The following is a 22,131-nucleotide window of genomic DNA, read 5'->3' as shown; positions in this document are numbered from 1 at the left end:
CTCTGGCAGGTCAGGACTACTGAAATCACTGCCCCCACCAGCAAACTTGTGATTCCGCAGTTCGAAAAAAATGCTGCTCCTGGAATTATCAGCATTTTTTTCCTGCATTTTTTCCGGACCAGGGAACTTATAATGAGCAGCATCGTTTTTACAAAAATGAAAATAGGTTTTCCAAACTGTTCATATTTTATTTTGTGCCCATTTTCCAGCAGAAAAAAATATTGCCATCTTTCTTATTTTCAACATTTTTGTAAACATGTTTCTTGATATAGTTGTTCTCTATTTTCTTAGCTGCTGTCAAGCCCTTAAAGAGGAAGTGACAACGGAGGAGACGGAGTGCAGTGTGCAGGTCCACTGTGGCAATGTAGGAGCAAAGTAAAAAGTAGCATTTTATTTTATTTTATTCTATACCCACACATTTATTTAACTACCAATCACTGCTCTTAAATCGCAGTAGTACCAGAAGATGCAGTGCCCCTGTTAGCAGTAGTGTAATCCCCCAGCCAGTTGGCTGAGAGCAGAAAGAAAAAAGAAGAAGAAAGTGAAGGATCCCTTGGCGATGAAACCACGCGAGGGAATCGTCATCAAACAACAAAAAAGAACGTTCTATCTGGGGCGGGCAGAGCACTGTTAAAGAGTGAGGAGTTTGCCCAACCCTCACAAAGGAGGGTGGAAAATGCGTACCACTCATTGCATCTGATAGTAGATTCCCTGGGACGTTGCTAGCAGGCGCGGCATGGGTGGACCTCCCCCACTGCTGTCATCAATGGCGGTGTTGTATCTGAAGGTGAGCGTCCCCCAAAAACGCACCCCCCTTAGTGAGAGGCAATAAAGAACACACCCCAGGAGGGGAATGAGACCAGGACCAAGTGCGGGTGAGATCAAAAGGGTTTTATCTAAATCAATATAGGGCATGCAAAGGACTCTGCAAACTCAGAGAGCGCTCTGTCTGACAGTAGCAAAGACAGTCCTACCTATTACAGAACTAACGTCATGCATGACACAAGGTATAGGGGGCACATAGTCTTAGGGATTGGGTGGTGAAGGCTAGGTGATATACATTGTATACAGTTGCTGTTCCAGGATTGGCAGACGTCCGTGCGGTGCCACGCGGGGTAGACGGTCAACTGGGCTCTTCGGGGTGGAGCTGCCGGCCGGACATAACTTGTATTGATGATTGGTGACTACTCTAACACTTGCCCTTGTGGCCACACACTCGCAATCATTCGTCACATTCTTCAATGTCAGGTGTCTTTGTAAATCCTGCAAAACATTGACCTTAGCTCAAGGAGGAGACAGGGACATGGATATGTGATAGGGGGTATCCCTATCCATCTGTTGTAGTGACATTTGGGTTCAAGTATGGTAGTCCCACGAGTCCATGTGCAGGGCCAGGGGTACAGAGGGGGGGGGGTTATTCGATTGCCCTGTCCTGGTGGCTATAATGAAGGACGATATTACGATCTGTTAGTACAAGGGTGGGCGCCCCCCTTCGAGGGCCATTAACTTGGGGTGAACGGGGATACCAATGGGCCGTGGGGGGCATGTAACCGGTGCCCGGGAGATGGTGGGATTTAGGACCAGGTAGCTCGTAATTCATAGAGTCAGGCTGTGGCGGTCTCTTGACATGGGGGAGGTGGATGCTTGATGTGGGTCCAGCAAGATTGGGAGGGGAGGCGAGGCTGTGCTGTTCGAACACCAGCTATCCCTGGTGGGCCTGGGAGGGAGGAGTGGGGAGACGACCTTGCAGCTCTGGGCCTGTTTTCCTGCACAGGGCAGCTCCCTGTACTTTTGGCAATGGTGGGTGGTAACACTTGGAGCTTCTGGTATTATACACATATGTTTACATTAATATGGGAATACAGGCTGGAGAGGGTTTTGCCATTTAACACAGTATTTCACATCAGTAGTTGACATACGAACATGAGGTAGCATTAGGTTGGGTTGTGTGTAAGAGAGAGAGCACTGCATATTACATCACAGAACAATCTGGCTCCACTGCCTCGGCTGATCATCGTGCATTACAAATGTGCTTTGTTACATCATACACAGGAGCGATCATATATTACTCTTAAATCACACATCTCCAGAATAGCAGCAAACGTTAGTCAACACAACATATATTACACAAATGCTTATTTCGTTATGCAAGGTGCCTCAGGGGTTGGTGGGGGTGAGGGGCGCCACACAGTCCAGCTTAGAGAGCTTGGTACAGGGTCAGGGCATGCAGGATTGGGCTGGTTTCAGTTACCTTCTAACAAGCCCGGTCACGGCTGGGGCAAATGATGTACTGCGGAAGGTCAAGTGATACAGTGTTTATTTTGTTGTTTGTTCGTGTCTGGTTGCTCGTGAGAACAGGCCTTCAGCGGATCTACCATGAGGTGGAGGCTGGGGCGGGGGGGTGTATGCTCCTGTGAGCACAGTCAAGCAGGGGTCAGGCTGCATCTTTCTGTGTGTGCGGGTGTGCGAGCAACTTTGCATGGACTGGATTTTAGCGTCTTTTTACACAAAATGGAGTTGTCTTAATACAAAACGGGGTCCATGCTATGTCTTATACTGTAGTCGTGCAGCCTCACGTGTCGATCCGCAGCCCCCCGCCTTCTGGGCCCTTAGGGCAAGGGGGCCGCCGACGAGTCATGAGTCTCCACCTTGGTAGGAGATGTATGTGAGGGGGGTCCTAATGACCTATCCTCACCTACATATGGTATCCTGCATCCCTATGGCACAAGCTACCATGGGGATGCAGGATACCATACAACACCGGAATGGCAAACATAAATAGGTCCTGCTCAAACATCAGGTCTTGAACAAAACTGTCATAATCTCCCTAGCACACAAAATTATATAACACTGTAGAATTGGGATCACTCAAGAGGTTCCCAAACCATTCAGTGCCATGATTCCGTTGAGATCCCAATCAGGAGATTCCCCGGCTCACCTTCAGTGCATAGAAAGCCTGGGGCAATGCAACTCTGCACTCTCTCATGCTAGTCAAAGTGCCAGGGCAAAACCCCACCCAGACGGCTCCAGCCAATGCTAAGCAAGGAAATGTGACATTGCTCCACTCTGCCCTGGAGCCCACCACCGCCTCGGGCCCATGTCAGGCCCTCTCCTCAGTGATTTGTAGGGCAGACTCCTTCCCCCACAGCTGTGCCGAGCCATGCTCCATAACCCTCTCACACAGCATCCACTACAGATCGGGGCCGGTCTTTGGGGCATGCAATTCCCTGCAGTGAGTCCTCACTGTGGCACCCTACCCTTCCTACTACAACCGTGAGAGGGATGGCTGCCATGGATGTTGCTCCTCTCCACCCTCTGCCACCAGGTAATCTTCAGTGATCTGGGTGTCGATGATGTACCTCCTGCAAAGGCCATGGGCGTGGTCTGAGTGCTACCACCGCATCCCACCCTGTCCAGGTGCCCACAGAATGTGTAGACATTGGTGATCGGCTTTATTGCCACCGTGGTCCAGGACTCTGACACCACCAGTTCTGCTATAACTGCCTCCGCTTCATTGTCGAATAATTGACTCCCAAGTCCGGTGGGGCCACCCAAGGGTCAGTGTCACCCTGCTACTGCTCTGCCTCCTCTCTCAACAGCCATTCTCCCTCAAAGCCATTGCTGTGCAGGTTCCATTGATCCAGGCTGCTGAGGGGTAGCCAATCCTTATACCATTGTAATCAGCATTTGAGGTGTCCCCCAAAGAGGGGGATGCATTGGTCAGCCCTGCCATCATCAAAACAAGTGATAGTAATCATAACAATCCAATACATAAAAGAAGGGTTTGTGATGAGCGCTTGGTGGGCATGTGTGTTCACCTTGTGGCTGGGAATAGTAGCTCACCTGAAATAGTGGGCTTAATTGGCCCAGTGGTTACACTACATAGTTTGGCATTTACTGTAATGTACAAGAAATGACTACATTTGAACACATGGGCAATGGTTTCTTGAATTAATTTCCCAATGGATTGTAATGTCTCTAAGCCGTCACATATGTTCCTGTGAGCATTATATATCTCACCCAATCTTCCTGATGTCCTTCCTGATCCCCTCCTTACTTGTGGTTTTATCTGAAGTGTTGTTTTTGTGTGCATTTAGTCAGTAGTGTGAAGCGATAAACATTTTAGTACTTAATTCATTTAATTTTGTTCTACTAATGTCCAAATCTTACTGCTTGAAAATGTATATAACTGCAGAAGGTGTTGTTTATATTTCACTTTACCGGTTGGTTGTAACGATCTGTGCTTTATACACAAAACAGTCAGTTCAATAAAAATAATTATTAAAATCTCCCTAAAAATAATGCAACTGCTGGAGTTTGGGTTGTTTGCCCGTAACGGAAAGGTTTGCGGCCGAAAAGACTGTAGCTAACTTGACTGATACGGTCAAACAACCCAAAGTAAATGCCTCCTCAAGCATACCCTACAAATGCACTCCCCCGTTGCCCCTTACTTATCTTTTGGCAGCACGCCTCGTTGTGTGCTGCAGACTCCCTACGACACTGGTTCCCTTCAGTTACATACTTGTGAACCGGCACCGCCGGGTCCTTTCCTTTTTCTTTTTTTTTTCTTTCTAACTTTATTCCCCTATGCGGGGGACCCCCTACAACCTCTGTTCCCATAATAGTGAGCAAGAGGAGTGGGGGCCACCCTCTCAACCTCTGTTACCCTCGTTCACTATAATGGTCACGCATGGCATATTTGATGGAGTTTTTGGTTGTATGGGATTTTCGTACAGCCTAAATTCTGTGAAATATACCATATGTGCTTTTTGCTCTCTATCCTTTTCTGGTATTTCCCAACTGCTGCTTGAACATACATTTAACGATAAACATTTATCAGACACACCACAATACACTTGTTCGGAGGGCATGTCCCTCACCTTCCTCTTCCAAGAACAGGAGAAGACTCTGAGTTGTCAAGTTATCACACATTAGCCCACAGCCAATCAAAGTGCTCGGAAAGTGTGCTGTATTCTATGATGCAACCCCAGGCTCCAATCAGCCTGAGAAACTTGGAACACCATCTGTTTTTCTTTTTCAAACTTACCTTTCTCAGTGCAGTGCGTGCCACATCGACATTCTCTGGAACAGCTCAGTCTGCGTAAGACTTCCCTTATGATGGAAATCAAAAGGCAGCTGGGTTCATTTGTTTGTGCTCTGAGCGAATTTCATTCGGTGTGCAAACAAGTTTACAACTATGAAATCAACACGTCCAGGTGATAGTGCTGGTTCTAATTAGCAAGGGCAACCAAAGTGACCGGCTGTGCCATCTGGTAACTCAACTACAGCCCTTGATTGAGGACAAAGTTTCTCTTGGGCATGTTAAAGGGTTCCATGTAATAATGTCCCCGCAAAAACATTATTACATCGAACATGTGGGGTACACCCCCGCCATCCCTGATTATTATTATTTTTTTGCAAGGGGAGCAGGGGACCCCACCGCAGCCCGTCCCCATACATAGTATCACCATATATAATGTCGACACTGGCTTTTTCCGGCAACATTACGTATGGGGACATTATTACCTGATACCAGGGGAGTTGCTAGGTCTGGAAAAGACCTGGGGCTAAGCTGATGTCGGAACTGTTGGGACTTGGGGCTAGCTAGTCCTTTGGCTGCAGCTCCTGAGATTCAATCCGGGGCTGCAACCAAAAGATCAGGGGCTATAGCCCCCTTAGCCCCCCCCTAGCAACACCCCTGCCTGATACCGTTGAAGGGATGATCAGCTTCCCACTCATTTTCTTGGTTTATCATCAGTCTACCTGCTCTGCACCTCATAGTGATGTGTTATTATAGGTTTGTTCGCCCTGAAGTATGACTTACATTTCAATGTACTTATCCCTACAACCCATCCGTGTTTGCCAAGTCCACCTTGTGGTAACCTGAAGCCAGATGTGGGCCAGTTTAGTTTGAAGGCTCTGCGGCCACCAGAGTAAACCATAGTCTCAATGCATTTAAGCAATTTTGTGTCACCATGGACACGCAGAAGATGTTCTCTGCTGGAGAAATCAGCACGCCCTTCCTCCTTATTCGCTGTATTACCCACTTCTGAGTGTGTGTAGTTGTGCGTAGTTATTTGTTCATTGTTTGAAAAATGAATTGGTTACTTTACCAAATCACTTTTGACATCTTGGTGACACGGCAACATACTCGATTTGTCTCTACATCAGTCAGAGGACGTCGTTTAACGTCAATGGGCCTCATTACGACCCAGGCGGTAAGGGGTTTACGGCAGCGTAAACAGCGCCGACCCTTACCGCCTGAGTACGAGGTCCCTTAGCGCCATGGCGGATTTAACACCTGCTTCTAGCAGGTGTTAAAATCCATGGCGCTAAGGGACCATGGAGTTAATTACGCCACCGTAATTTACGGTGGCGTAATTAACGCCTTCCCCACTCCCATTATGCCCTATGGGGCAAAAATGGGAATGGGGAAGGGTAAATGGGGATTGGGGACTTACCGCCCCGCCAAGGTCGGAATGGGGCGGTAAGTCCGCCAACCACCATGGCGTAAACATAGTTTACGCCATGGTGGTAAAGTCACGGCCCAGGCGGTAACTTACCGCCTGGGTCGTAATGAGGCCCAATATATGTTACCAGTGCAGCATGTATTTGGAGAGGAATGCATGTATCCTCAACCTTGAAAGGATCTGCCGCTGTCGCATGACCGTTTCACTAAACATTCTCTGCCAATGTGATTCTTTACATTTGAGATGGATCGAAGTTTATGAACATGTGCTGTAGGAAATCATTGGGTGCCAGCCCATTTTCATCAGGGGCATAAGGTTAATGCAGGGCGTCAAAGCCTGGCACATTTTCGTCCATTTGTATGGCGTAGAGGGGGGGCAGAGCGCAACTTGCATTTCCACCACCTGCCTTTCTCGCCACCATTTTCATGCCAGCGCAAATGCTGGGGATCCCTATTGAACTGCCAGCTTTAGGAGCCAGCATAAAGCAGACGGGCTCCATAGGGATCCATTGTGCACGCTAACTGCCATGTTTGCATGGCAGGCAACGTTTACTCCTTTGCATGGCCAAGTTCAAATGTGCAGGGCAAACGGCGCTGTACACATGTGTACGCTGCCTTTTGCCCTTCACATTTGCACTCCGCAATGAAAAGAACCCAAATTTGGGAGCAGGAAGCCGCTTCATTTAGGTTTATGCATAACAGCTCCCCACTGACAAAAGTAGGCCCTGGAGCAGAATGAGCTCCTGTGTGTTACGCATTTTCTTTGCATATGCCTCTCCAGTTGTATATTTCACAAACCGTGTGATTACCATTGTGCCATCATTTATTACAATTTTTCGCTGATACGTTTTCTCTATATCTTTCTTATAAGTTGGCCATTAAGACTTTTGTTTATTTTTACCAAGCCTCTTTGAAATGCATAATGGACAGTTTGCAGGCATTCATGTTTAAAGCAGAGTACACTGATGAAGTAATGGATGCAAGATAAAGTCAAGAACTACTGGTGCCAGCAATCCCTGACCCTGAACCAAGTCGTATGGATGATGTGTCCACTTGGCGCCAATGCCAGAAGTCTCAACTGATGCCCACACAACCAGAAAATATATAAGTATTGTGGCTACTTATCGCAAGAAAATCCCCCGGACAGCGCAGAACTTTGCAGAAGATATCTCGGTCAGCACGTCTTACTCGTTCTGTTATTCGTATGCTGATGACAGTGACGCAGGAACTGAGCGCCATTAGTCATCCACGGGTCCCTGCTAATGAGTGAGTTTAGCATTACATTCATGAAAAATACTTTACAAACATTACTGTACTTTCCCCAGCTCAACTGCAGCTGCCTGTATTCCTTTCCACAAGAATATATTTTATATTAATAACTTGTACTTCTGTGGCACATGACATCCATCCATCCATTCTTCCAGCATCCGTACTCACTCACATATAACAGGTATATATCTTACTTTAGTAGGCCTATGTTGTGATTGAAAGCATGAGTGACTGCTCTGCCCGTGTGTGTGCTTGAGTATGTGACTGGGCATGAGTCTAAGGTGAGGTTTGTGTTGTGTGGTGTTCAGTCCCTGGTCAGATCTCCGAAATACCTGTACACTTAAGATATAATACGTGTGGTGAGCTACTGAAACAGGAAGAAGAAAAGCTGAAAGAGGACCCCCACCGGCTGGCCAGCAGGGGCCTCCAGGTATGCAGTGCTGTGAACCTAGAGAAATGGGCGCTACACCTTTACTTTTTATTTTTTAAGTTAGCATAAGCTTCTTTTTTTCAGTTTCTTCCTAGGTAGGATGTAATAGGAGCTAGAGCAGAACCCACTGGCTCCCACCACCCAGGCTACATTGCTCCAACTGCCTGGGCTGGAACACTCACACTCAAGCACATACATTCCAGACACACTGAACATTCTCTCAATGACATCACACAGTCGCAGCCGGAAGGAGGGCACCATAGCAAGATACAACACAACCCCTTTCCTTGCACATATACCAAGGAACACACGCCAGATGTAACACATCTATCTTTCTTTTAAAATATATTTATTAACATAACAGGAAAACACAGTAGTGTAGCGGCAGGTAGTGCTCATGCGTGGGAGGTTTGAGCCCCACTGGTGGTGGCGGTGGGTATGCGGTGTTACGTGCAGTTTTGGTGGTTATGGTCGTAGCAATGGTGGTGCGGACCTGCTGCCTGGTTGTTAGTCACATCTATTTGCTTAACCGGTTTCCTTGGCTCTTCAAACGGATGTGCGTGTGTCTGGTTTGTGTATGTTTTGTATTGAGCTGTGGTGTTGGAGCCGCTACGCCTTTACTTGCTAACACAGAGGAGGATACTTTTTAAGTGTTGTCAGTAAAGGCACTGCCTCAAGGGCTCCGGGAGAAGCCCCCGGGCAAGATGGGAATTTTGGAATAATGTTTGGGTGCCTGCTAGGATAGCCACGATGCAAAGAAGCTGCAAACAACTAAAGTGTTGGGCACGAGGCACTGGAATGGTGTAATAGAATGGTGTGCTCCTCTTTCGCTTTGCCTTGCCTGATTATTTCATAGAGTTGTAAGGCTGCCATCAGACAATTGTATCCACTCGCTGACTGCAGTTAGCACTCGGCTATATGTCCAAGAGGCATCATGCAGCACAATGTATTTTTGGCATGCGTATTTTTGGAGCAGTCTCTACAGTACATCAAATTGTGTACTGCTAAACTGTTCATGCATGTGACGATCAGGAATTCTCAGTGACCGCCCAAACCCAAAAGAAAGCGCTATTTTACTTGTATGTTTTGTGTCAGGAAAATTTCGCCCGAGCACTGCACTATTCACTTTGGCACAATTACACGCAGTGTCACTTGCAAAAAGGGCCGACGGTTAGCCGGTGTGTGTCTCCCTGTCCTCTCTGCTGCCGCTCACTTTTTAGGTCACTCTTGACGGCTTTCCCCAAAGATTGACCAACATTCTTTTGCTTCACTAAGTTGCTTGCAGGGTTTACTTGCCAGTGTTGTATCTCATAAAATAGTAAATACTTTAGGCAGGACGTAGGTATGGTCAGCAGACTGGTTCTAGTTTTGTGTGAAAGGCTTTATTGAACAAGTATCACATTCTGTAAGTTTCCAAGGCCTTACGTTCCATCCATGAAGAATTCCAATTTTCTTCTGGACGGTATGTTGGATTTTGCAGGATAAAATATATAGAATGAGCATAGACTTTTTAGCAACAGTTTTCCAAATTATATAAATCACACAATATGTTTCCGTTAAAAATATTGGCTCTCTGAGTGCCTGTGGCGCCTGAGGGCAGGAAAACGCATCGGAACCCCTCTCCCACCCGCTCTCACCTCGAGATATGTGCAGAGCGGGTATGACCCGGTGAGGAGCTGTTTGTCGGTTCCATGTGTTGCGGGGACCACCAGACACAGGAGATCTGTGTCCGGTGCCTGACTTCAATATGGCGGCTCCCACATCGGACCGCATGCACGACCCGTGACTAAGCTGGATGGGCACCACAGCGGCCTGTGACTGAGCTTGCTTCCACCTACAGTCTACGCCCATGCCAGAGCCCCTAAGGTGACATCTGCACTCATTTAGAGGGATCCAAGCATGTAGGCACGGCGCAGGTCACCTGAGGATCACCCGCTGTGCTCTCGAGATAAGAACGGCCCAGAGAGCCGAGAAGAGCATCTGACCTGGGGCTGTCATAGTGCGTGGCTGGTGGCCGCTTTGTGCATGTGAGGTCTCAGGCTTGTAGGAGGGGTCTGGATCCCATGAGGCTGCAACAGGACGGCAGGACACGTTCATGGTGAATGATAGATGAAGACATTTGCTAATGTGCTGGGCTGAGCTCAGCCCTGCATTACCAAGGCTTCTACCGGTCCGCTCTCAGTACTGGCATCCTCTGTGATTAAGGAACTGCCTGCTCATGGCATCATGTAGCCTGCAGGTTTGCGTAGCCTGTAATGCAACTATGAGACTGGTTCCTTCCCATGGCTGACACTTGTTGGCCAGCAGCCTTGCAGTTTGTGGTCTAGATGATTTACCTGGCAAAGGAAAGCAAACGGGAAAAGTCCCAGTGAGTGCAGCGACCCTTCCCAGAGGGGGCCTATGGTCCATAAGTGGCATCTCTGATCAGCTTGCAGGTACATGCCATCACGGTTCATCCATTGCTGACTTCATTATACCTCGGCCCTGGGATTTTTCTTAGTGACTATGGCGTAGTCTCCAAAAGCTGGCAAAAAGCTGGCAAACAGCTGCCCAAATGGGCTGAGCTGGTGACGGCCCAGGTCCATGCAGCTGACACGTTACCTCATTTACTCTCTAAAAAACGGACTTGCAAGAATTACTCACTGAAATCCGGAAAGAAATACATGAACGCACGAGGAACTATCTCACACAATTCTAGCACTTGACCAGAGAGTACCAGAAACAGAAGCTAGGGTGGCTGAAGTGGAGGATGCAGTGTGCGAGCAATCATACGAGGTAGGCGAATGGTCCAATAAAATTGCGGTACTTGTGTTTCACTGTGAGGCACTGGAGAAGCACGAGGATGCATAAAATCACTCCAGCAGGAACAATATCGATATTTGTGTGCATTCCAGTGTCAGTAGAGGACAACAAATTACCTATCTTTGTAATCATCCTGTTTCGTTCCACCTTGGACCTGCCTGCAGAGTCGACTGTTGAATTGAATAAGACACACTGGCCCTCATTAGGAGGTTGGAGGTAACCATGCTGCTTTTAGCGGCATGGTTGCCTCCTTACCGCATACCGGGCCCGGGTTCCTCAAATGAGGACTTACCGGGCCATCCCAAACTTGGCGGACCAGGTAATTCCTCGTCCGAGGAACCCGGACCCGGTCCATCCCCATTCCCTTTCAAGCCCCCATAGGGCTCAATGGGAATGGGGATGGAGCTAACAACGAGCCCATTAATAACAGGCCCGTTGTTAGCTCCCTGGTCTCCTCGTGGGACCCATTATGGACGCTTGGTTTTACCAGGCGCCCATTGCGGGTCCCGCGAGAAGACCTCATGATAGGGTGGAATGGGTTTACCGGCACCAGCACCATTAGCGGTGCCGGTAAACCCATTCCGCCAACCTTGTAATGAGGGCCACTGTGTCACGCTTTCCTCTCATTCCGTCCCTATTTCACAAGCATCTTCCGCACTTCCGCGCTTCACAGCTGTTCTTTGGAGGACTCTGTACGGCGTTCGGATACTTTGTTTTTCACGGCTCTTGACTCTTGGACTGTTTTTCGGATTTGCTTTGCTCACGTCTTTTGGCTCTGTTTGCTGGATCATTTGAACTCGGAACGCCTTTTGGACTGTCTTGGATTACCCTGAATTGGACTTGGCATTTTCCTCTTCACTGCATTACGTACTTTTGATTTTTTTGGTCCTTTCGTTTCTTCAAGTTACAGGAGGGCAGTTTGAGTCTATACCCAGCCTACAGTTCTTCTCCCTATTGTCATCGGGGAAACCAGCTCACGTGCCCCTCCACGGAATTATCACCCATCATAGGATTCTGGGCTCCGTCAACCATCAGCTTAGGTAAGCACTGCTCTTTATCCTGCTTGTTTGCTTGTACTGTACTCATTTGATTGCTAATAAAGGTTTTCCTTTACAGCTGCCTTGGGTTTCGACATTCCGTGGTTCCGAGCTTCAAGAACTACCCACCTGTGGCCTCAATGATCGCATAGGGAGTCATTTTGTATTCTCTCTCTGTGGTACTTGGGGACGGAGGTATCATACTCTTCACGACAATCAAGCAACCTGACACACTGTGTGAGGCAGCGAAACCCAGAACCCAGGACAAGCCGCCGGATGTTTTAACTCAAGTGCACTTCTTTAAGGTGAAAGAATGCATCATGGGACTGTTAAGGCATCTCTGGTGGTCACCTTCCCCAACCTGTCCCTATCTCTGTAGCAGTACTGGCCAACTTCCACCCTAGCAAAGCAGAGAGCTCTTCGACCACTGACTGACTGGTTAAGGGAGAGCGATGTCATCTACAGGTGAGGATTCCCCACAGCACTCCTCTTTTCATATCAGGGCAGACGCTGAGCCATTAAATCTTTGAAGAAAGGTGGGCTGATGCGGGCTACAGAGGTGGGGGAGGATAAGGAGCGCCCCGCTTGAGTCACAGGAAGGTCAGGAGGGGCCTAAAAGATGACTCAAGGTGGGTCGGGGTAGAAGTGTCCAAGTCGGAAAGACTTGAAGGGGGAGTTTGATAACAGCTTCATACATTTTCTAAGTTGCTATGTATTGATTGTGGGGATGACAGGGTTGCAGGGCCTGCCATCTCGAGGAGCTAAGTGTGAAATCGGGTCCATTTTTCGGTATGTTTGAGTAGGGGGTTCTCTCAAGGTTCGATTTTCAGATCCCTACAAGTCAGTCTCCCCACATTTGGAGTTTCTGACTGGGTTTATAAGGTTAGTAAGCAGATGTTCATTGGTTATGTTGGCAAGGGGGGTGGGATTTGGGGTTTCATTACTTCTCAAAATGTTGCTGCAGGCGGCTTTTTGGATCTCCGAGCTTTCCTGTCTTCGGATCATGTCTGTGGGTGACCTGAATATTGTTGGAAATGGATCGTATCCACACAGGGACATGAAACGTCCTGGGGTAAACTTTCCAGTGAAAAGGAAATCGGTCATCAGGAAGCTGGCAGAAATGTGGCTCTCAATTGTTTTCCTGCAAGAGACCCATCTACTGCGATCAGATGAAAAGAGGTTGAGATCCAGGGTTTACCTAAGGCAGTTCTTCGGATCAGGGGGTGAGAAAAAACGTGGGTTGCCTATACTGTTGGGAGAGAATTTACCACTGTCCAAGATTGCAGTTCTACAGGATCCTCAGGAGAGTTATATTTGTGTGAAGGGTTTCCTATGGGACTGTCGATTTACCCTAATTTCAATACAAACCAAAATCTCCTGCTCACAAAGGAGCAGAAAATATTTGCACTTCTCCCAACCTTCAACATCATGTGGAAGCCATGTGGATACACTATTGTATCCTTTCAGAAATACCAATCAGACCTTAAAGTCTTCCTTCACAACTTATGACACTCTATGATACTGGATCTTGGCCCCAGAAATCAACTGCACAATGTTCCTGCAAAAAGGTCGGCCCAGAAGCTAAAGCTTTACAGGTGAAATGTAAGTGCCCCGACGACTTTTGCACTTCGCTATGCTCTATCTTCTGGGCTGCCGCTGCAACTGACAGCATGTCTTCTGAATTATTAATCTTTTCCGATGGCAATCTAGACGTCATCACTACTGGGCCGAACTCAATGCCTAGGAAACTCAAAACTGCTTGCTCATCAAATCGATGAACTCTTCTAATAACATTCTACACACACCCGCCTACACCGCTCTACCCAGAAAGAGAACATCATCATTATAATGTATAACTTGTTCTTATCCCCACACTGAATGAGAACCGCAAAAATGTGCTGAAGCACTCGAACAAAGTGCATGAAATTGCACAACCCATCGGCAGTGCCTTTTTCAACAAATATCTCATCCTGGAACTGCATCCTGTGGATGTACAGGCAGTAATCTGAAAGATGACTTAATATTGCACTTTGCTAAGAGGGGCCCCAGACAACATCTATTAATCAATGCCAAAGCCCGATCAACACACACGTAAGTAACCATGCAGGAGCGTGGGGGGTTCATTGACCGACCTGCCTTCGGGCCATGACAAGTGATGTATGAGCGTGAACTCCTATTCGAACTTCTTCAGCACCATCCCCACTTGGACTACCACTAGCTCCCCAAGTCACTGTTTCAAGATGCCACCACTCTCCCCTCTGCAACCTCCTCACCTAGTGCCACCTCCACTACCTTAGGGCTCTCCTGAGCTGACCTCATATTATCTGCCCATCTACTCATCTTGGCCATCATACCCCAACCTAGCCCTGCCATAGACCCCCTCACCTAGCAACTGTGCCCTTTCCCCATTGGGGTAGAAATCCAGCCACCTCAGCAACAAGCCCACGTTACCTGATGTATGGGAATTGACTCACAATCTCCCTTCCTGCATCCAACCTCGCGTTGGTGACCCCATCCCATGGCCACAGAGAATTGAGCATGCCATGGTTTTTGCTGCCCCCAAACCTTCTTGGGCGGGGTGGTCGAAAAAGGGCCAGTAAGGAAGTAGCAAGCCACTCGCTGTATGGGCGGCCGGGGCAGGGCGTGGCAACGCCATCCATTGTAGCCAAAGATCCATACCAAGCTCCCCCACATAACACACTCTGATCCTTCACATACTAGATCTCAATGCCTTGCTGTACCTGGCCCACGCAAACCCCCAAAATTCACGACTGCCTTCCTTATCACATCCATACACTTAAATTGTGCCATACACCTTTTGGGGTACTTTTCACAGTAGACGCTTGAACAGATGATAAAAGCCGATGGACAGTTTTTTATCACTAACAGCACCCTTGCCCACCTCGCCAGTTCCCTCCCCTCCTTGGACCCTTTGCTTAGCGCTCACCTCCCTGTGCAGTAACTTAAATGCATCCATTAACTTGCCGTTCCATGTCTTCTCTTTTGTTGACGTAATCAAATGTGACCACAATGGCTTTGTTATCCCCATACTCAGAAATGTTTTCCCTTAACCTCCTGTTCCTCCCCTCCTTGTCCTAGTATTTTTCCCCTTGCGCGTGCTGCCCGCTTCCCCCTTTCACTCCACGCCCTTCTTTTTCTCCTGACCCGTTACCATCTCCCGTGTTCAACCTCACATCCCCTCCCATCGATGCCACCCCTTGTCTGCCAAGCCATGTACCATCCTCATCCCTCCTCACCTCTTGGCAAAATTGTCATGGTCCCCTCCTGCATTATCCTGGCAGGGCCCATTCCCCTCACGCTCCTTTCAAACGCCTGGGGGCTCCTGTAAAGGGAAGAAACAAAACCTGCCATCCAACTTGACACAATATCCTCCCCTTTGCGTCCATCCTCGCCCCAACTCCTCCTCACTATCCCCCCACCAAGACCTTGCCTCCTCCTCCTCCCCTCCTTCGACTACGCGGACCCTATCTTCTCCCACTCCACAGGTTTGCCCTCTTCCACACTGTGCCCATCCTCCTTTACACCCATTAATTTCCTCCTCCTTCATCCAGTCAATCACAGCCACTTCAGCGCCTGTTTCCTCCTGTGCCCTGTGCCAATCTCTGTACGCCATTCCGCTGAACTCTGCTTGCTCCCAGTCTTCCCAGCGGGGGGAGAACACCCCCACGCTCCTGGCCGCTGGGGGGGGCATTTCTCACTACACTCCTGGGGGCCATTTGATACGCTCATTGTCACGCTGCTGCTGTTCTCAGTGGGGCCATCCCGGATACCTCCCTTTCACCTCTACCACTGGGTGAGGGCATCCTGCCCTCTCCCCCACTTCTAAGGGCCATTCTTGACACTCGTTGGTCCGCTTCCTTTGCTGGCTGGGGTGCCTGAACCCCTAACCCGTCTTCCTGCATGCTGCCCTTCCATCCACCTCCAACCACGACTGCCAGCCCCACAACGCCCTCTTTCTCCTGCCATCAAACTCCAGCCACCCAGCACACCACTTTTCGCCCCCCTCCTTACCATCTCCCTCCCTTGAACTGACCCTTCTTTTGGTCCCCTTTCCCATATCAGCCACCCTTTTACCATTACCCCTCCTAGTGGTTTCCGCTATGCTGACTCTATCCCCCCACCGCCCGCCTGCCCGCACGTGTGGATTACATGCCACCAGCACAGCAAGCGTTCTGTCTGAGGTTGCCTTCTTCTGTGTTCTGTCCAACCCCACACTGCTAAAAACCTGTAGAGCTTCTTGCTGGGTCTCTAGGTCCACCAACCTCTCAGCCATCCCTGCTCATTACCGAAACCCCCAGCTACCAAACAAATTACTCCCAAAACCTCCCCCAAAAATCACCCCCACTTCGATCTGTTGCCCAGTGCCAGTGGCCTAAACCGACCCTGCCTCCACCCTGGAATGCTCTGCGCCCACTTACCACCGCATTCCAAGCTCCTCCTAAACCGGCAACTGGGCTCAGTCCCAACTGGACCGAAGCAGCTACCTCACCCAATTGCCTTTTCCTTCATCAACCCTGTGAGCTCTCTCGGTCTCCCCTATCCCTAATGGCAGCTAAGACTAGCCCTCTCCTTCTCCCACAAGTGCCCGCACCCAGGCCCCCATGGGCCCACACACACTCTATATGTGACGGTCCCCAGATGCCCCGTGCACTACTAGGCCCACTCGCTCCTCTCACTCCCTCGATGCACCACCATCTCCTACCCTTCCACTGCTCCCCACACTGAACCTGCTCAAGCACAGCACCAATTCTTCACCTCCATTACACCACTGCCCCCCATCACCAGCCTGCTGGACCCATACTCTGCAACTGCCTGCCTTCCGTCACGGATGCTTCAGCCCCTTGCCGCCACAGTCACTGCCAAACCACATGGCCTGGGGAACCCTGCTCAATGACAGAGGTTCCGAAACATTAGATGGATACAACCGCTGACGGTTCCCGAACCTTAGTCTCCCTAAACTTAGTTAAATCCCAGGGGGTGCTCTGTCTATCCATTGGAACAGCTTGCTGGCTGTTTTCTGAGCCCAACCCCTCCTGGAGCAGACTCATCCCTCCTTCCCTACAGGAACCACATTTTGGGAACTAGTGTGAGACAAGGTGGACTTTCTCTTATTATAGCTCGTGTTACAGACCCCTTTGGTGGTAATATTCTGTCAGGTCCTGGTCCAATCTGGCTGCACAGCTTTTGAGAACAGGTAGTTGTACGAAGTTCTGACACTCCCTGAAGCAACAACAGCAAACCATAACCAAATGTCTGGCGACAGGAACTAGTAGCTTCATCAGCACAGCGAAAAGGTGTCCCACAAACGTTGGAACCAACTGGTTGAATCTGAGGGGACTTGGTCTGCAATCAATTAACTTTACGTATAACCAAGTAACCATACTTCTACTTTTGAACTCTGAGACTCTCAACTGGCTACCACTGAGTGGCGAGAAGTCTATCCACAGATGCGTTGCCACCACTATAAACCCCTATCATCCCTCCAGCCCTCCACCTTCCCTTTGTTGAGACCCCCTTTTTTCCCTTCCCTTTCATAGCCAGACCACTCCCTCTGCCTCCTCATTTGAAATACTATTAGACAGTTGGTGGTCGGGCTACATGAATGTTTCTGTTTCCACATTGCCTGCGTCATGCTTTTTTGTTTAGATTGTCTCCAGTAATGTACGGTGGCTTTGCGACTGATGTTATGGCTATTGATCTTTCATTGGGTCTTATTTATTTTGGATAAACTCAAATAAAGTCTATAAAAGAAAAAAAAACATGTAGTCTTCTCAAAAAGAGGTCTGCTATAATGGCTGTCTGCGTGTGGCATAGGTAATGCTGCCTTCCGAATGAATTTTTGAGTGACAGCTGACTTTGACGGGTCACAGTATGCTTTAAGCCTGAGTAGTGGGACCTGCGGGGGGGGGGGGGAGTACTATCAGTACATCTACCCTGACAGCAGCATGGGCAACATCAATATTTGCTCGTGCGCAGCTCAAGGTAATCTGAGAGGCTGGCGAATTGGGAACATTATCCCCATGGCGTTCACACAACCGCCTGCACCTTAGTCAGCTGTGGCGCAGTGAGAGGGTTGGGAAGGGGGGACACGTTTATATTTGACCTGAGCCAGCACACAAGACTGCAGTTTTGGGTGAAAACAAACCCCGAGTCCGGATTTGGACGCCCTCATTTATCCGACATGGTTTCTGTACATCTTGACGCTCAAGGTCACGGGACGGGAAGTGACAGACGAGGGGCAACCTCTGGCTGCACCGAGTGGCACAATTCTGACCTAGTAGCGCAGCAGCATCGCAGGCCGTTAGGCGAGAGGTTGATTGCCTCTCACTTAACTGGCACCATGGGCAGGCGGAGGGGAGAACATGTCCTGTTTCAGAAGCCGAAGACACACTCCGAGTTGGGGATCTGGCTGCCATCTGCCTCCCCACCTCCAGCTGGCAGAGCCAGCTAATTGTATTCATTTATTTGCTTGCAACTGGGGTTCATCTCTCTTTTCAATTAAAGGCAATATGTCGTCGGCCATCATTTCCCGATTTGAAGTCAGCTTGAAAGTCGCTACTGTCCCAGACTCTCGGCGCTCGCGCGACATCTGGCGCGCCAACGCATTCTGCTGTCACCCTTCCGAGTCCTCCCTGAGCGTTAACTACCGCGGCTGAGTAGAGCCGTGGGCTAGGTTTGCTTTTGTGAAAAGGTCAGGGGTGGCAACAAATGAAAGACCAACACCGCGCGCCGCAATCATGCTTTACTGGCATGACTTTTGATCTTAGAGGTGTTTACCAAAGCTTTGCAAGTCCATGGGTATTGCAACCATTGAACTCGGATGTGTGGATGCCTACGATGACGTCATAAGCTAAGCACGCTCTTGTTGTTTTTTTCTGTTACTTCTGTGTGTTCCCGAATCAGAAATACGTTTTTTACGTCCTCGCCGTGCTCTGTGGCGTTGGTGATTTTTCGGAAGAATTCTCCAGTGTAGCAGTTTCTGGTTTTGCAGTGTAGTTGTCTTCGTAGATCCGCCGTGTTTGGGGCAGTTTTTGAGGAAATGAAATTCGGTCTTGCGGGTCCCAGATCTCATTATTGGCAGCTCTGGTCTGTTTTTATTTATTTATTTTTTTATCCATGACTGTGTCGTCCTCTTAGGAATTCTTCATATTGTGATCCTCTAGTGATGAAACTGTACCTGACCGAGAATTGCTTCTCATCAGCTGATTTGTATTAGACAAATGTAAAGGAGATTGGTTACTCAAGTATGTGATTGGTCTAAGAAAAACGATACATTTTGACTTACTGCACAAAAACTCAGACTCGTTTAGAGTGGAAAAGGTTGCTTTAATGTGACAGGTCAAAGCTTACAATTAACCGCTTACCTGGCTCCCTGGCCTTACAAACTAGCAAACTGTTTTAAACAAACCAATTAATAATTAACACTTTCATTTCCCAACAGTTAAATAATTAATGAAATAAATCCACTTCCTCCCAAAACATCCCTTTCGAGCCTACCATCTCCTTACCACTTCTCCAGGTGTCCCGTTTTTTCCCCGGGGCCATGCCCCTTCAGGCTCAATACCTGTTCCCCCGGGGTAGACCGTTTGTGCAAACAGCACCACCCCCATCCTTTCCCGCGCCATTCCCCCATTGTGCTTCCCTCCCCCCACATCAAAAAGGGGCCATGCCCCCAGCAACCAAACAACTTCCCAGACCCATAAAACTCCCCTCTACACCAATCTCCCCTTACCTATGACCTGCAGCAAGTCTGACCAGCCACATCAGCAACAGATATTACACATCACAACTTCCAAACTAGAGCCCCAACCTGTCACACAAAACTACCAAACAATACAAAACTAGAAAAGATACTAAACCCAAAATATATAACAGAAATAATGATACCCCTCAGAACCGATTAAAAGAGAGACCACCCATCCCCTCTCCCCCAGATATTAACCAGAACCCAGCATAACCCAAACAAAAGGGGGTTGGGCGGGCGGGTCAATCTTAAGTCCCCAACCGTCGCCTACTTCCCGAACCTTCCCTGAGCCTTAAATACCCAAGGGGGAGACGCTCTCTGCGCAGGCCACCTTGCTGGCCTGTGCAGCGTCAAAATAACCCCAGGGGGAAATGCTTTGCGTTCCCCCTGGGGCCCCCCTTGGGAAAAGTTCTGCAAATTAGGACTGTTGTGTTAAGTTCTGTGCCTGTGTTATTTTGCTGTTGAGGTGTGGTAAATTCCACAAGTGAATTTTGGGATATATCTTTTTTGTTTTCATAGTCACGTTGGTGGAATTTTTCTCCTCAATTGTATTGTTTGGAAAACAAACTGTCCCTGCTCCTTACAAGTAGGGAGGTCCTTTGCCCTTATCGCAATGTTACACGTTACCTCCAATTCCAAATGCTATTTTGGCTTTTATGGGAGTTTGGCTCATTTGTATACACTTTTTTCTAGGAAATATGTAGAGGTCTAAATATCGCACAACATCTTCTTAAATGGTCGGATATTGTTGGAGGCACAATCTAGGCTCTGAGTGCACTGTAAAAAGCTATAATGTGTGATTTGCAACTATCATGGTATTTTCTATGACAATGACCATTAAAACCCCTAAGTACCAAGGACGAGTATGCTCGTCCTTTTTGCATAGACTTGCATAATAGCCTGGCATTTAAGGGAAAAGGCAGGGGGGTAAATACAGATTGCCATGGTCTTAATTCTGAGAAAAGTAAGATCCAGCAGGGTTCGTCTGCGAATCCTGAGAAAGGTATGGTCCAAGCGAGACTGGGTGTGAGTCCTGAGAAGGCTGAGGTCCAGGAAGTACATATAGTGAATTTTAAGTAAAAAACTAAAATAATGAGTTATGAGTCTGAATGAATGAAGGTCCAGGAGCAATCTGTTGTGAAGCTTGAGAAAGTGAATGCCCAAGAGGGAGCTATTTTGTCGGAATCTCAGAATGACGGACCTGAAGAGAGTGTGTTGCTTACCCAACACATACAGAGAGGTAGGTACCCAGTCGTTGAAACTTGCCAGGTCGGGGGAACAACCTCCCAAATGACAGGAGTGTAATCAGCTTAGCAGGAGAGGTCCTGGAGTCAGGAGGCAAAAGCAGAGAGGAAGGCAGAGAAGTCCAGACTGTAAGCAGCTCCCGATGGAGCCTTCCTAGGAACTGTTGGATTTTGTGTGTTGTATTGGCATAGGGATAGACTCTTAAGCATTTGTTTTGAGAACCCTTGGAATGGCCACTGCTGGAACAATTCTGTTACCACTGTAGAGTAGCGAGGAGGCTAATGACTCGTTAAGACTAGGTTGAACATTTCTGTTAGTCATTTCAGAATAGGGAGTCGCAGGAGGTGCAAGGATTTTAATAGAAGGAGTTTGAGAGTGTATGATTTAGATCAAGTAAGGTGCAGAACACCAGCTCTGGATACCCCACTTCACTTGAATCCATCCCTGTCACTGTTTTGCTTAGGAGGCCCGTATCATTTCTAGAGAAGCTTAAAAGTTCACATAGGCGTTCAACCCAAGCCATTCATTGTGTGTACTACCAATAAAACAGAAACGCTTTGACAAACATACTTAAAGTGGCAAGTATCTATCATTCTATGTCAAGACCGGAAGCAAGCATTATGCTTCTACTTCTTTTATTTCTGTCTCCAGCAGTTTCAACACATTTAATAAATCAACTTCTTTCATGTTTGAACAAAACATTTTTTTCAAACTACACGTCCCTCTAAATCTTGTCCTTTCTGTAGTCCTTCTGACTCCTGTCACATGCTCATAGTCCTTCCTGTTTCTCCCTTCCTCCTCTTCTTTTCCTGCTCTTCAAGCAGATAAGTACTCTTTCATCTTAGCTGCGATATGCGCGAGAATCGAAGAGTTAATGTTATTGTATTTGTAATAAGCACGGCCGTGCGTGTACAACATAAACACGATATCGACGAAAAGTACCAAGATTTCATTTTTCTGACACAACTCAAAGGCAGCCGAGGCAGCATAGTCAGTGCTGCACTATCGGCATGCCCGAGGTCTACGCCACCTCTGATCTCGTAATCAAAGGTCCCATTTGTCGAGGAGGCAGAGCCAAGAAGGAGCAGAGCCCCCACCCTCATGGGGCAGAGCT

Source organism: Ambystoma mexicanum, chromosome 5q, assembly GCF_040938575.1.
Source record: "Ambystoma mexicanum isolate Mex_15411 chromosome 5q, UKY_AmexF1_1, whole genome shotgun sequence".
Classification (NCBI taxonomy): Eukaryota; Metazoa; Chordata; class Amphibia; order Caudata; family Ambystomatidae; genus Ambystoma; species Ambystoma mexicanum.
The sequence above is the reverse complement of the archived record's forward strand: the minus strand, read 5'-3'. Positions refer to the sequence as shown.